This window comes from Ovis aries, chromosome 14 (genome assembly GCF_016772045.2).
Source record: "Ovis aries strain OAR_USU_Benz2616 breed Rambouillet chromosome 14, ARS-UI_Ramb_v3.0, whole genome shotgun sequence".
Lineage (NCBI taxonomy): Eukaryota > Metazoa > Chordata > Mammalia > Artiodactyla > Bovidae > Ovis > Ovis aries.
In genome coordinates, this window is record NC_056067.1 from 39717594 (window position 1) to 39733858 (window position 16265).

The following is a 16265-nucleotide window of genomic DNA, read 5'->3' on the forward strand; positions in this document are numbered from 1 at the left end:
CTTCCGAGGCCTGTGGAAAGTAAGGAAGAAACACCTGTTCTCAACAAATGTCCTGGGGTAGGTCCTGGGAGAAGATTCAAAACTGGGCAGACGGTCAGGAGGCCAATATCAAGAGGTCAGTTTTACTCTCACTGTTTTAAGAAACAATCACATGAAAAGATTTCAACATCGTGAAATCTTAGAAAAATGCAAATTAAAACACAGCGAGGTACCACCCACACCGGTCAGAAGGGCCTATTCTGGAGAATAGGGAATCCTCCTGCACTGATGCTGGCAAGGTAAACTTAACCGCCAGGATGGAGGATGGGGTGGAGGTTCCTTAAACAAACTAAAAGAGAATGAAATTACGTCACTCCATAACTGTTTAAAGAAAAATAATTCCAAATTGGTTAAAGAACTGAAAGGAGGAAGGGTTATGCCCCACCTCTAGAGGAAAACATAGGAAGAACAAGCCTTGACATAAATCGCAACAAACTCTTTTTTGATCCACCTCTTAGAATAATGAAAAATAGAAAAACAAAACAAAACCTCAATAAAAGGACCTCATTAACCTTAAAAGCACTTGCACAGCAAGGGAAAACATAAACAAAAGGACAACCCTCAGAGCCTCAGAATGGAGAAAATAAGTTTGCAGGCAAATATATCAGCAAGTAATTCATCTGCAAAATGAGCAAACAGCACATGCGGCTCAATAAAAAATAAAATACAACAGAAAAATGGGCCAAAGACCTAAATGGACATTTTTTTAAAAGAATGCATTCAGATACCTTAAAGCACATGAAATCACTAATGATTGGAGAAATGCAAATCAAAACAACCAGGTATTTGCTCACATCATTGAAAACGACCATCTTCCAAAAGATCTACAAAGATTACACTCCGCCCGTGGGCGCTGGGGCCAGGGAATCCTGCTACACTTCGGGCAGGGATGTAAATGGGTAGGTGCAGAAAGAAAACACTAAGGAGATTCCTTAAAAGAGTAAACACAGACTTCCCGCCCCCTCTCGCAAGCCCACTGAGATCCAGAGAAAGTAAAAATCTTAAATGATACGGTGTGCACCTGCCGTTTCCAGCACAGCGGGTGAGAAAGACCTGAAATGGGGCGAGCGCGTAATGAAAAGACAGACACGTGTAATGTGGCAAGCGGAGAGTCAGGAGGCCCTCCTGCTCTGCGTGGCAGGAAGACAAAGCGGCCCCTTTCAGCCCGCACGTTTATTGGCAGAAGTGACACGAGATCATCAGGGAATAGCTATGCTGGGGAGTTTGATCAGCGCCCCATAAAGTTAAGGCTCTGCTGTTGACCAGCATCATCTTGTTTTGTTTCCATGGGGACGGAAGCAGGGGTAGGCAGTGAAGCGGAGCAGAGGACGTTCTGCCCCAAGAATGTCCGTTTGGCGTGTTTACCAGGGCAATCACGAGGGCGCAGTCTGTCGCAACCTCGAGCCACGGGCAGGTTCTGGTCTCTGCTCCGCCAGGCTGCAACATGCACCCTTATCTTCAGGGCGGCACTAGCCACAATATCCAAGACAGAACACAGACCAAAACGCCCCTCCAGAGAGAAGCGAAGCGAAACTGGTCCATCTAGACACTGGAATACATTCAGCCACCAACAAGCAGGGAAGAGTGCAGCAGCATGCACGGACTGAGAGATTTAAGAGTCAAGTCGGTGAGAGGGAAAGAGAAATATCACATCACTTACGAGTGGAATCTATAAATTCATTCAAATAAACTGATTTGTAAACAGAAACAGACTCATAGACTTAGAAAATGAATTTAGGATTATTAAAATCAAAAGGCAGGAGAAGGAAGACATTAAAAGGTTGGGATTAACATATACACACTACTTATTAACAGACAGAATATCCCAAAGGACCTACTGTTAGCACTGGGAAGTCTACTGGACCCACTGTAATAAAATAAAAAATTTTTTAAAAATAAATAAAATTTAAAGATATGTGCCTTAAAAAAAATAAATAAATAACCTATGTGGGGAAAGACCCTGAAGAAGAACAGATAATCTGTGTATAACTGAATCAAGTTCCTGTCTTGTGAAACAAACACAACAGAAATCAAATCTACTTCAACAGAAAAAAAAAAAAAAGGGGGACTGCGGGAAAATGCTGCCGCCTTGTGGCCACGTTTCATAACAACAACTGAAAAACCTGGAGAAGGCAAGAGTGAACTCAACAGTCTAGGAATCAGCGAACTAAAATGGACTGGAATGGTTGAATTTAACTCAGATGACCATTATATCTACTACTGCGGGCAGGAATCCCTCAGAAGAAATGGAGTAGCCATCATGGTCAACAAAAGAGTCCAAAATGCAGTACTTGGATGCAATCTCAAATCGACAGAATGATCTCTGTTCGTCTCCCAAGGCAAACCATTCAGTATCATGGTAATCCAAGCCTATGCCCCAACCAGTAACACTGAAGAAGCTGAAGCTGAATGGTTCTATGAAGACCTACAAGACCTTTTAGAACTAACACTCCCAAAAGATGTCCTTTTCATTATAGGGGACTGGAATGCAAAAGTAGGAAGTCAAGAAACACCAGGAGTTATGGGCAAATTTGGCCTTGGAATGTGGAATGAAGCAGGGCAAAGGCTAATAGAGTTTTGCCAAGAAAATGCACTGGTTATAGCAAACACCCTCTGCCAATAACACAAGAGAAGACTCTACACATGGACATCACCAGATGGTCAACACCAAAATCAGATTGATTATATTCTTTGCAGCCAAAGATGGAGAAGCTCTATACAGACAGCAAAAAAAAAGACGGAGCTGACTGTGGCTCAGATCATGAACTCCTTATTACCAAATTCAGACTCAAATTGAAGAAAGTGGGGAAAACCGCTAGACCATTCATGTATGACCTAAATCAAATCCCTTATGATTATACAGTGGAAGTGAGAAATAGATTTAAGGGACTAGATCTGATAGACAGAGTGCCTGATGAACTATGGACGGAAGTTCATGACATTGTACAGGAGACAGTAAGAAGAACTGACCTCTGGAGATTGGCCTCTTGACTGTCTGCCCTCTTTTGAATTTTTTTTTCCCCAGACCTACCCAAGGACTTTTGTTGAGGACACGTGTTTTTTCCTTACATCCATCCCCTCGGGCCTGGGAAGTATTAAATACCCATCAGTCAGTCAGTTCAGTCGCTCAGTCGTATCCAACTCTTTGCAACCCCATGAATTGCAGCACGCCAGGCCACCCTGTCCATCACCAACTCCCGGAGTTTACCCAAACTCATGTCCATGGAGTTGGTGATGCCATCCAGCCATCTCATCCTCAGTCGTCCCCTTCTCCCCCTGCCCCCAATCCCTCCCAGCATCAAAATCTTTTCCAATGAGTCAACTCTTTGCATGAGGTGGCCAAAGTACTGGAGTTTCAGCTTCAACATCAGTCCTTCCAATGAACACCCAGGACTGATCTTCTTTAGGATGGACTGGTTGGATCTCCTTGCAGTCCAAGGGACTCTCAAGAGTCTTCTCCAACACCACAGTTCGAAAGCATCAATTCTTCAGTGCTCACCCTTCTTCACAGTCCAACTCTCACATCCACACATGACCACTGGAAAAACCATAGCCTTGACTAGACGGACCTTTGTTGACAAAGTAATGTCTTTGCTTTTGAATATGCTATCTAGGTTGGTCATAACTTTCCTTCCAAGGAGTAAGCATCTTTTAATTTCATGGCTGCAATCACCATCTGCAGTGATTTTGGAGCCCAGAAAAATAAAGTCTGACACTGTTTCCACTGTTTCCCCATCTATTTCCCATGAAGTAATGGGACCAGACGCCATGATCTTAGTTTTCTGAATGTTGAGCTTTAAGCCAACTTTTTCACTCTCCTCTTTCACTTTCATCAAGAGGCTCTTTAGTTCCTCTTCACTTTCTGCATGGAGTATAGTTGATTTATAATGCTCTGTTTCAGGTATATAGCAAAATGATTTAGTTATACATATAAATATAACTGTTCTTTTCCCATATAGGTCATTACAGAATATTGAGTAGAGTTCTCTGTGCTATACAGTAGGTTCTTTTTGATTAGCTACTTTATATATAGGCAGGCTCTAAGGTAGGTTTTTTTTTCTTTATTATTTATTTACTTATTTTTTTGTGTTTGGCCACAAAATAGAAAAGCAGGACCTCAGTTCCCCAACCAGGGATCAAACTCGTGCCTGCTACAGTGGAAGCATGGAGTCCCAGCCACTGAACCTCCAGGGAAGCCCCAGGCTCTAAGGTTTGACCAGGGTGTTCTATGCCTGAGAATGGGCAGAGGGACAAGAATGATTAGAGACATAGAGGTCAAAGAAATGAGAAGCAAGTTATAGAAAAGATCATCCATGCACAACTGGTGGGAAGCTGCTGTACAATACAAGAAGCCCAGCCTGGTGCTCTGTGATGACCTAGAAGGGATGCGTGCGAGGGAGGCTCAGGAGAGAGGGGACAAATGCGTACTTACAGCTAATTCACGATGATGTACAGTAGAAACCAACACAACATTGTAAAGCAGTTATCCTCCAATTAAAAAGAGAAAGGAAAAATCATCCATGTAGAAATCAAAACCATCCAAAATGACAGGAATAAGTGTTGGCGGGAGAGAAACAAGCCATGTGCTTAAAATATTTAAGGAATGAGAGGCATCCAGGAGAAGTATCAGGTGGTATTATCTAAAGGGGGGACTTCCCTGGCGGCTCAGATGGTAAAGAATCCGCCTGCCAATGCAGGAGGCATGGGTTTGATCCCTGGGTTGGGAAGATCCCCTGGAGAAGGGAATGGCAACCCACTCCAGTATTCTTGCCTGGAGAACCCCATGGACAGAGGAGCCTGGCGGGTACAGTCCACGAGGTCGCAAAGAGCTGGATGCAACTGAGCGACTCAACAACAAACAAGGATGATTGAAAGGGTACCTGCGCCCGCCAACATCCAGCCATCCCCCTCGTGCACACAGTGAGCATCCAACAGGGAATAACTCACCTCGGATGCTGTGTATGCTGTGAATCGGATTCTCCGAGGCTTCTCCCAAAGGTGAGGCCATCTCTAGGGAATGGGGCACACAGTCCAGGCTCAGGGACATCAGATTCTGCTTGTGAACAATAGACTTGAACACGTCTTCAAACCGGGTACCCCCTGAGACATAGGTCAACCTGCAGAAAGACGAAACGGCAGGAGAGCTGCAGCCTCGGTCCCACACAGAGTATGCGCCTCTTCTCTGTGCCGTTCTTCCTGCCTTCCCTCTTCAGGCCAAAACAGAGTCTCAGTGTTTATCACATGCTGCTCTCCATCTCAGACTCCCTGCCAGGTCAGGGGATGTCTGTTAATTCCAAAGTCAGGTTGTCCAAGGACCTACTGTAGAGCACACGGAACTCTGTTCAATACTATGCATCACCTTAAATGGGAAAAAGAATTTGAAAAGGAATAGATATGTATCTCTTGGACTGCAAGGAGATCAAATCAGTTAACCCGAAAGGAAATCAATCATGAATATTCATTGGAAGGACTGATGCTGCAGCCTGAAGCTCCAATACTTTGGTTACCTGATGCAAAGAGTTGACTCATTGGAAAAGACCCGGACGCTGGGAAAGATTAAAGGCAGGAGGAGAAAGGGATGACAGAGGACAAGATGGTCAGATACCATTGCTGATTCAATGGACATGAACTTGGGCAAACTCCAGGAGATGGTGAGGGACAGGGAAGCCTGGTGTGCTATAGTCCATGGGGTTGCAAAGAGCCGGACATGACTGAGTGACTGAACGATGCCAACGGGGAAAAGAACTTCTCTGCTGATCATCTCAACTTCAGATAACCATTTGTAACATAAGCTATGTATGAAGACTATTCTATTCAATCTATACCAGGCTCTGACAGGAAGCCTTTCAAATATGGGGAGATGGGGACTTCCCTGGTGGTCCAGTGGCTAAGACTGCACTCTCAATGCAGGGGGCCCAAGTTCAGTCCCCAGTCAGGGAACTAGGAAGCACGTGCCATCAGTAAGAGCTCGCATGCCGCAGCTAAGGCTTGGTGCAGATGGACAGATGCGTGCATGCTCAGACACTCAGTCATGTCCGACTCTTTGTGACCCCATGGACTACAGCCCACAAGGCTCCTCTGTCCATGGGGTTTCCCAGGCAAGAATTCTGGAGTGGATTGCCATTTCGTTCTCCAGGCGATCTTCCCAACCCAGGGATGGAACCCACATCTTCCTGCATTGGCAGGTGGCTTCTTTACCACTGAGCCACCTGCGAAACCCAGAGATGGAAGGGGGTAACTATTATTCCTGGGGGAACATCTGACGTGGGGTAAACCAGCAGCTGCCAGAGTATCTGAAGGGGACAGCAGGGATGTTTCAGAGCTTTCACAGGATCCGTTCTGACACGTCATCAAGGTCACTGTGATGGATTTCCAGCTCCCAGAGGCTTCCCTTAGTGTGCGGTAGGTTGCAGAGGTCTCTCCAACAGGCAAGGGTCCTCACTTTACTACTTGGAGGAAAAACATCATTCTCTAGAGGAACAAATTCAACTCCAGCCATTTCAAAGATAACACATACTCTAAAATGTCTCTTGAGGGAATTCTCTGGAGGGCCAGTGGTCAGGACTCTGCACTTTCACTGCCGAGGGTGTGAGTTAGAGTCTTTCTTGGGGAACTAAGATCCCACAAGTTGTGTGGCTTGCAGACAGCCAGATAAGTAAGTAAATAAATAAGGGGCCTTCCCTGGTGGTCCAGTGGTTAATAATCCTCCTTGCAATGCAAGTGACATCAGTTCAATCTCTGGTCTGGGAAGATCCCACATGCTGCAGAGCAACTAAGCCCGTGCACGACAACTATTGAGCCTGCGCTCTAGAGCCTGGGAGCCACAGCTACTGAGCCCAAGTGCTGCGACCCCTGAAGCCTGAGCACCCAAGAGCCTGCGCTCCAAAACCAGAGAAGCCGCCCCCTGCACCCAGAGGGGGCTCCCACTCTCCACGAGGAGGAAAGCCCGCACAGCAGCGAAGACCCCGCACAGCCAAGAATAAAATAAATAACGTAAATCTTAAAAGATAAGTAAGTAAGTACATAAGAAAGCAAATAAAATATCTTTTGAGAGCGCTGTTACTTGAACCAGACTTAATACTTGGAAGAAATAAAGTATGGTGAAGTGTGAAAGATGATAGACCCACAGAAGCATCAATAGTCACTGAGTCTGTAGGCAGGCAAGATACAACTTACAGAGGGCAGCGTCTCTGAGTGTGAGCATGCTCACTATTAGGAAATATCGATATGGATGACAAATGTTGCATGTTACGTACAGCTGTGAACATCTCTAAGAAATTCATCAGCATGACTTCAGTTCATCTGCACAACTGAAAAGCAGAGGTCAAACCAGTGATTCTTAAAGAAGGGACCTTTTGGACACTTGGCGATGTCTGAAGATATGTTTTATCACCACCTCCAAAGAGAGGGAATAAGTTCTAGTGTTTTCTTGTGGGTAGAGGTCAGTGTTACTACTGAACAGGACAGTCCCTGACCACAAAGAATTATCTGGCTCAAAATGTCATTAATATTGATGTTTAATCCAGAAGCCCTGAGTTAAACAGAAGTAGAGAGATTTAAAAATCACTGGTTCAATAAGAGACTAGATAAATTTCTTCACGGCCTTCAGTCTCTTGTTATAGTCAACAAGCAGTAGAATTATGGGCAGGCCTTAGGAATACAGGAATGAGCAACTTTTTTTAGAGGACTCCACCTGTGCCCAGACACACAGACACATGTACCCCAGTGGTCATCGCAGCATTATCCTAGGACATGGAAGCGACCTAGATGTCCGTTGACAGGTGAATGGATAAAGAAGCTGCGGAATATTACTCAGCCATAGAAAGGAATGTGTTTGAGTCAGTTCTAATGAGGTGGATGAACCTAGAGCTATTATACAGTGAAGTAAGTCAGAAAGAAAACAAACAAATATCATATATGAACACATATATATGGATCTAGAAAGTTGGTACTGATGAGCCTATTTGCAGAGCAGGAAGAAAGATGCAGACACAGAGAACAGACTGTGCGCACAGCAGGGGGAGAAGAGGGTGGGACGGACTGAGAGAATAGCATGGAGACATACGTTACCATGTGGAGAATTAGATAGCCAGGGGGAGTTTGCTGTGCGACACAGGGAGCTCAAATCCGATGCTCTGTGATGACCAAGAGAGGCAGGGTGGGGTAGGAGGCGGCGGGGAGGTTCAAGAGAGAGGGGACATATACGTATCTATGGCTGATGCATGTTGCTGTATGGCAGAAACCAACAGAACATTGTAAAGCAATTATCCTCCAATTAAAAATAAATTTTAAATATTTAAGTAATAATTCAGTTCAGTTCAGCCGCTCAGTCGTGTCCGAATCTTTGTGACCCCATGAACTGTAGCACGCCAGGGCCCCCGTCCATCACCAACTCCCGGAGTCCACCCAAACCCATGTCCGTTGAGTCGGTGATGCCATCCAACCATCTCATCCTCTGTCACCTCCTTCTCCTCCTGCCCAATCTTTCCCAGCATCAGAGTCTTTTCCAATGAGTCTGTTCTTGGCATCAGGTGGCCAAAGAAATAATTAAAATCCTTAAAAAAAATTTTTTTAAAGAAAGAAAGAAAAGAAAACTCACCTGGAAGTTAGCCTTTTTGGCTGTTTGTCTTTAAAGATGTACTGAATACTCAACTCAGTTTTCTGTAGAAGATGGCAATGCTCCAGACGATATAATGAAACCAAGAGATCTTTGCGTTTTTGAATATAAATGGTAACTTCTAAAAAAGAGCCCGTTATCTGTTCCACAAATTCATCCTGATTCTCAACGAGACAATGGAACAAAGGCATGTGGCGCTCCACTGCTTTTGGATTATCGCTCAAATTATTTTGTTTTCTCCAGGAAGTACTAATTAAATTCTCCTGTCAAGAGGGGATAGTCAAAGGCTGTCTCAAAAGTTTTTCTCATTAAGAAGACCGAAAACAGAAGTAATTACTGGGCTAAAGTCATTGTGTCTTTCTCTTCTCTCTTTATACAACTTACAGATGGAAGGAATCAGACACTCAGTTAATATCATCATATTCGCTATGGCTGCACAACTCCTGGATTTTCAAGTGTACGAACATGTGATGGTCTTTATGGTTGCTGCTGGGCAAAAGAATCTTCAGCGCCTTCAACTCAGGGACATCAGCAAGAGTAAACCTAACATTCCTGAGGTCCCCATCACTACAGCAACAACTCTTCCAAGGCCAGCCAACACAGGAGGACACAGCGGCACCGACAGGTGCTAACTGCAGCCTTCCACGCCAGTGTGTTGGCAAGAAAGCGGGCATATACGTCAGTGAGCATTTGGCATGAGAGTTTCCCATCATCCCGTCTCCATCTGCCAACTTAGGGCCATGCAAGTGACCCAGCATAAGCTGGACACGTGGCACAGGTCCACAAACGTGTCCTTCTCTTGCACCAGCCTGAGGGCGGTCAGGGCCTTCCTTCTGTCCTTGAAGAATAAGGTGAAGTACTTCCTCCTCTTTTCGTTGGGGAACTTCAGGGTCACGGAGTCGTTGTTCTCCTTTGTGAACGCTCTCCTGACAGCCTCATGTTCGGGCCGGGAGGGGACAAGGGATGAGGAGCCCGGCACCATCTTTCTTTTCAACAAATAGGACAGGAGCAGCGGCAGCGGCACCTGCTTTCTGCTGCCACCGCACAAGACGGATTCACGGTCGACGGTCAGATCAGTCTCCACGTTGTCCACGTCCTTGAGGATGAAGAGGAGCTTCCTGGGATCGGACAGAATGGGAAAGCAAAAAAGCAAAGATCAGAATCCAACGGGAGCCTGGCCACTGGGTCAGTCCTCGGCAATCAGCTCAACCAAGCCGCATGCAGCCATCAGATCTATGTTGTGAGAAGGGAGATGAAGTATGTATAAGAGGACGCCTTCCCAGAAGTCCCCGTGTGTCCACTGTAACAGCATTACTTTACAATCATCATTTTGCTGGCAGCCTTCTCTCCCACCAGGAACACATTCCGGTCCTTTCAGTATCGTTACTAGGATTATACACAGCATTAAGTATGCTGAGACCACTGACTCTCATTTCTTGGTAGAACTTATTGTGAACTTTTTCGAAAAGGCATTTTTCCCACTGGGGGAGAATTTTTTTCCTTGAGGAGGACTTCATAGGTTTCTTTGATACCTAAGTCAGTGAGCACAGGGCAGAAGAAATATAGAACAGATTAAAAATTCAATGTACAAATATTATATATTTATATGTCCTGTTTTTGGCACCTGGAGCCTCCCCCCACCTCAGGTTCTCATACTGCCCAACCCAGTGTCAGGCTGACTGAAGCCCTCCTCTTGGCTCCTATGGGCAAAGTGTGGAGGCCTCCTTCACAGTCACTGATGCTCCAAAAGCAAAGATCAACAGGCGTCCAGGTGTGTGTTAAAGATGTATCCTCCATCAATACATCTAGCTGCTGGGGGTCCCCACCGAATCCAAAGGCCTGAGACAGAAGCTACTCCAAGCTCACAAAGAGGGCTGCAGCACCCAACCCCCAAGCCCTAACTAAAGACCAGCGCCACGAATGAAGGGGGCCTGGTCACCAATACTTCATTGACAGCTTCGTGAATGTGGGTAATACGCAGAAGATGGAAAACAATTCAGAGTCCAGCCTGAATCACTCTCCTGCTGGCAAGCTCCACGTCCCAGTGCTTCAGATGCCCGAGACTGCTCAGGGGGCCCCTGCCCAGGTAGAGCAACCCTCGGGACCGAGAGCACACAGAGGACCTTTCCAGGACCCGAGTCCTCCAGCGCCAGGTTACACAAGAGCTGAAGAGTCCCCAGGGCTCCTTCAAGCAAAATACAAGGGTCTAGAGAGACCTCGGGGCTTACGCGAGACAAATGTTGATCAGGTGATTTAAAAAGGGTGAACGTGGAACACGTTCTCAGTAGTTATGAAAATGTTAAGTTGGAACACGCTTGTAACTGCAATATTGTTGCATCACAGGGAACACGGGAAGTGTTTTTCAACTCCGAATTCCCACACCTCTGCTGAAATTCCTCATCTTTACACCCATCTTTTCCTCTAAGCTATTTGATGTATTTGTAATAGCATTCCATTTTATATTTTTATTCTTCTTTCTTTGGTGGTGCTGGGTTGTCGTTGCTGTGCACGGGCTTTCCCTAGCTTCAGAGACAGGGGCTTCTCACTGCAGCGGCTTCTCTTCCTGCTGAGCACAGGCTCAGCTCTAGGTGCTTGGGTTTCAATAGTTGCCGCATGCGGGCTCGGCAGGTGTGGCTCGTGGGCCTAGAGCGCACAGGCTTCAGTAGTTGAAGCTCACGAGCTTAGTTGCTCTACAGCATGTGGAAACTTCCCCAGATCAGGGATAGAACGTGTGTCCCTTGCTCTGGCAAGTGGATTCTTATCCACTGTCCCACCAGGCAAGTCCTATAATAGTATTTTAAAGGCTGCGTCTTTCAGTTCAAACATCTGGGTCATCTACGGTTCTGGTAGTGGCCATTCTTTTCTCTTGATTACGGTCAGAGTTTCTGCGTGTCCTATATACCGTGTTTTTTTCTTTCTTTCTTTCTTTTTTTTTTACATCTTAAGCTGTATGGTGTATATTAAAGAACAGAAGAGAGAAGACCACCCCTACTTCCCATAGGGCTTTGAGACTCAATACAAAACCAGGTCTCTTCACTTTCCAGTCCATCCCAATTCATTTGGGGTGATTTTATATCAGCTCCTTCTCCCTCCCGGTTCCCCACATTTTGAACTAGCCTGGACACACACATATGTAAACACACAGCTCTTCAGCCAGGAGCCAATGACAACTTCCCCAAAGCTAAGCACAGGTGAGGAGAAATAGGAGCTGCATGCACCATGCCCCAGGAAGCCCACAGCGGGTTCCCTATAAATCCTTCAAGTGCCTCAAGAGTTACCCACACGTCCACCGAAGGAGACCTCTTAAGACCCCGAAGAGCCTCCTATGTATTCAGAGGTTGTTGTTGTTTAGTTGCTCAATCGTGTCTCTTTTGCGATCCCATGGACTGTAGCCCACCAGGTTCCTCTCTCCATGGGGTTTCCCAGGCAAGGATACTGGAGTAGGTTGCCATTTCCTTCTCCAGGGGATCTTCCTGACCCAGAGACCAAACCTGGGTCTCCGGCATTGCAGGTGGAAATCTTTACCGCTGAGCCACCAGGGAATCCCATATAGACACTGCATCATGAAAACAAAAACCAAGCATTTCCCAGGGGGTCCAGCTCAGCGTGAAATTCCTTCAGGGAACTGGGCAGATCTATAAGCGTTGCATTTTAGACCTGTGGGATCAAGGTAGCCGTGAAGTGTGACACCTGGATGTTGCCTGAGTGACCTGGCTTTCAGACACTGCAATTTGACCACACATGACATGTATCATAGTCCTTGCTATTCAAAAACCTAAATGGCTGATCTGAAATTGATTTAGAGCACCGTACTGCCTCTTGACCAGAGAGACTGACATGGCATCCTTCTTTACATGTCAGTTCTTTGCTTCTTGTAGCTAAAACACCCAGTTACCCAGCAGGAGAGGGTTTGCCTGAAAGAAACGTCCAGTGTCAGCGCTAGTACCTTACTGCCCAGTCTCTTCACTCTGCCAGAGTGGGCAGTGACACCACTGAGCCTAAAGAATGGTCGCTGTGTCCAGGTCACCACTGTGTCCAGGTCACCCTGACACCACCACCATTCCCAGCTCCTCTCACCCATATACCACATCTGGACCAGTTTACAGACCAGAGGCAAAGCAGGGCCAGGGATGTTCATAACCTTGAGCCTGAGGGACTTTCAGCTTTGTAGGGATGAAGATAACGATAGCTCTCATTTCTCAAACTGTGCTATCTATGCCACGCCATTGAACATGGGCATCATGTCACTGGGTGCTCACACACACCCTAGGAAGCAGGTACCGCTGCCAACCCACTGCAGGCAAGGCCTTCCTGTTATAGAAAAGCAACACAGACAGGCCTTATCCCTCTTTAATCATTTAAAGGAAACACAGAAGAAAACTTTACAAATATATGCATAAATGTGCATACACATGTGTACCTACGTATATACACCATATAAGTATGAGCAATATATAAAATAACATGCTGACCTTTTTGAACTTTGAGGATTACAACTTTCCTTGAAATTAAAGCTTTCCATGCTCTCACTGCAGGTGTGCTGGTATTTCTTCAGGATCATTACCTTTTCTTACATTTAAAGGAATGGCAGAAAACCTACTAGTAACGATGTCTTTCTTTAATCCAAAAGTGGAGGAAAAGGAATGCAGAAAAAAAATATTTTTCCACTTTATTGTCAGAGGCTGTTAGATAAATTATTTCTATTGATTTAGTTGTGTTTATTTACAAGAAGCATCCTAATTTTCATGCATATGCACTGATTTAATAGCTGAGGCTTACTCTTTTTGACTTTACATATGAAATTTCCCTTGAGTGCTCAATCTAATAGCCTGAGTGTCTTAAAGCAGCAATCAAAAGAAACTTGTAAAAATATAACAGAATGTTAACTGTATAATCTAAGAGCATAACAATAGTCGCTATAGACTTCTTTCCATTTTTCTGCATATTTGAAGTTCTTTACAATAAGTTGTTCAGGGATAGGGGAAAGTCACCTGCATGATACTAACAAAACTTGACTTCCCATGGATTGCTCGCAAGGTTGCTAGTGGGAAAACGCGTATCCATGTTTGAAAGCTTACCACTGACAGCTATAAAAAAAAAAATTAAAGAAGTCTCATTTTCACTGAATAAAATTTAGAAAATGGACAAAAAAAGAATCTCTCATAAGTTCAGTTACACAGGTATAGAAACTTTCAGTATATCATTATAGTTCTTTCCAATCCTTTTTGTGTATATACTATTTGTACTATTTGGTTATATACATTAATATTTTGAACACTTTTTAAAAAAAAGAATATCATTTGATTAATAGCTGCATGGTATTCCATGATATAAGTTATATAAACATACCATACTATAGTTTCCAAACTTATTCAACAAAATCACCTGGGAAAATTCTTTGGGACCCACCAACTAAATAAGAATCTCCATGGATGGCAAAGAATATGACTTTTTGAGGCTTATCCTGTGATTATAATGCATTTAAGACCCCGTGGAGTGTAGCCTGCCAGGCTCCTCTGTCCATGGGATTTTCCAGGCAAGAATACCAGAGTGGGTTGTCATTTCCTTCTCCAGTGGATCTTCCCAAGCCAGGGATCGAACCCAGGTCTCCCGCATTGTAAGCACATGCTTTTACCATCTGAGCGACCAGGGAAGTCTAATTAGTTAGTACATACTTCATTTGTTTAATCCCTTATTTTCAAACATCAAATAGTTTTCAAATTTCTGCTAAGCGACAATCACAATAACATACCTGTAAGGACAGGTATCTCTCTGCATACGTATACAATTATTTCCTGAGGACAGTTAAGTAGTTTTTTTGCTTTTTAAAAAGAATTTAGTAATCAGGGACTATGGAATAACTACAGTTCAGGGAGTGCTCACCCCACCACAATCAGAGAATTCTACGGGAGATTCATCTCGGGTCAACCGGAACTTAAGACTACTAACAACCCTTGAAAACTCTTAAAAGACTGAGGTTTGCCTTCTCCCTTATCTCTATAGTCACAAAGGTCCTGCTCAAAAGGGCCTCCTTGAGTATGGCACTGAAATTGGCTCTTGCTACCTTCTGCTGTCGTGTGCTGTTTTAAAATACAGATATGTTAGTTCCCTTTATGTGGATCACAACGAAGTGTAGAAAATTCTTAAAGTGATGGAGTACCAGAACATCCTTATTTGTCTCCTGAGAAACCTGTATGTGGATCAAGAAGCAACAATTAGAACTGGACATAAACAATGGACTGGTTCCAAATTGGGAAAGCGGTTTGTCAAGGTGGCATATTGTCACCCTGCTTATTTAACTTATAGGCAGAGTATATCATGTGAAATGCTGGGTTGGATGAATCACAAGCTGGAATCAAGACAGATGAGAAAAATATCAACAACCTCAGATAAGCAAATGATACCAATCTAATGGCAGAAGGTGAAAACAAACTAAAGAGCCTCTTGAGGAGGGTGAAAGAGGAAAGTAAAAAGCTGGCTGAAAACTCAACATTCAAAAAATCAGAAGATCATGGTATCTGGTCCCATCACTTCATGGCAAATAGATGGGGAAAAAGTGGAAGCAGTGACAGATTTTATTTTCTTGGGCTTCAAAATCACTGCAGACTGTGACTGCAACTATGAAATTAAAAGATGCTTGCTCCTCGGAAGGAAAGTCATGACAAACCTAGACAGTGTATTCAAAAGCAGAGACATCACTTGGTCAACAAAGGTCTGTATAGTCAAAGCTATAGTTTCTCCAGTAGTCACGTATGGAAGTGATAATTGGACCATAAAGAAGGCTGAGCAATGAAGAATTAATTCTTTCAAACTGTGGTGCTGGAGAAGACTCTTGAGAGTCCCTTAGACAGCAAGGAGATCAGACCAGTCGATCCTAAAGGAAATCAACCCTGAATATTCATTGGAAGAACTGATGCTAAAGCTGAAGCTCCAATACTTTGGCCACCTGATGGGAAGAGCCAACTCACTGGGAAAGACCATGATGCTGGGAAAAACGAAGGCAAAAGGACAAGGGGGTGGCAGAAGATGAAATGGTTAGATAGCATCACCAACTCAAAGGACATGAATTTGACCAAACTCCAAGAGATAGTGAAGAACAGAGGAGCCTGATGTGCTGCAGTCCATGGGTTGCAAAGAATCGGACACAACTTAGCAACTGAATTACAAGGAATGATAGTTCACATAACTAACCCCAAGAGCAGTTTCTTAAACTTAGTCCCAGAGATTCCTAGGTATTTTCAGGGGTCTGCAAGTGCAATACATTTTGGTTTCAATGCTGTTTCCATTTTGGTGGTAATAAACATATAAGGTAAATGCTAGACAAGTCACTCAATATCAGGGCCTGCAGTCTTATGTTTAATATCAACATGATACAAGGTCACCACTCAAAGAAACTTAAGCCAATGTTTCTAAAACTAGGATGTGTGGACATACTCCCAGGGCTCCTTGAGAAAAATTTTTCCTTTAAAGGGACTTTATACCGTACTGATAGGATACTGAAAGAGGAACTCCCCAGGTCAGTAGGTGCCCAATATGCTACTGGAGGTCAGTGGAGAAATAACTCTAGAAAGAATGAAGGGATGGAGCCAAAGCAAAAACAATACCCAGC

At 44.4% G+C, this 16265-nt stretch overlaps 1 pseudogene; it reads right to left on the reverse strand.

Moving 5' to 3' along the window:
- LOC106990158 (craniofacial development protein 2-like) overlaps positions 1 to 16265 on the reverse strand; it is a 29321-nt pseudogene that overhangs the window by 9064 nt on the left and 3992 nt on the right.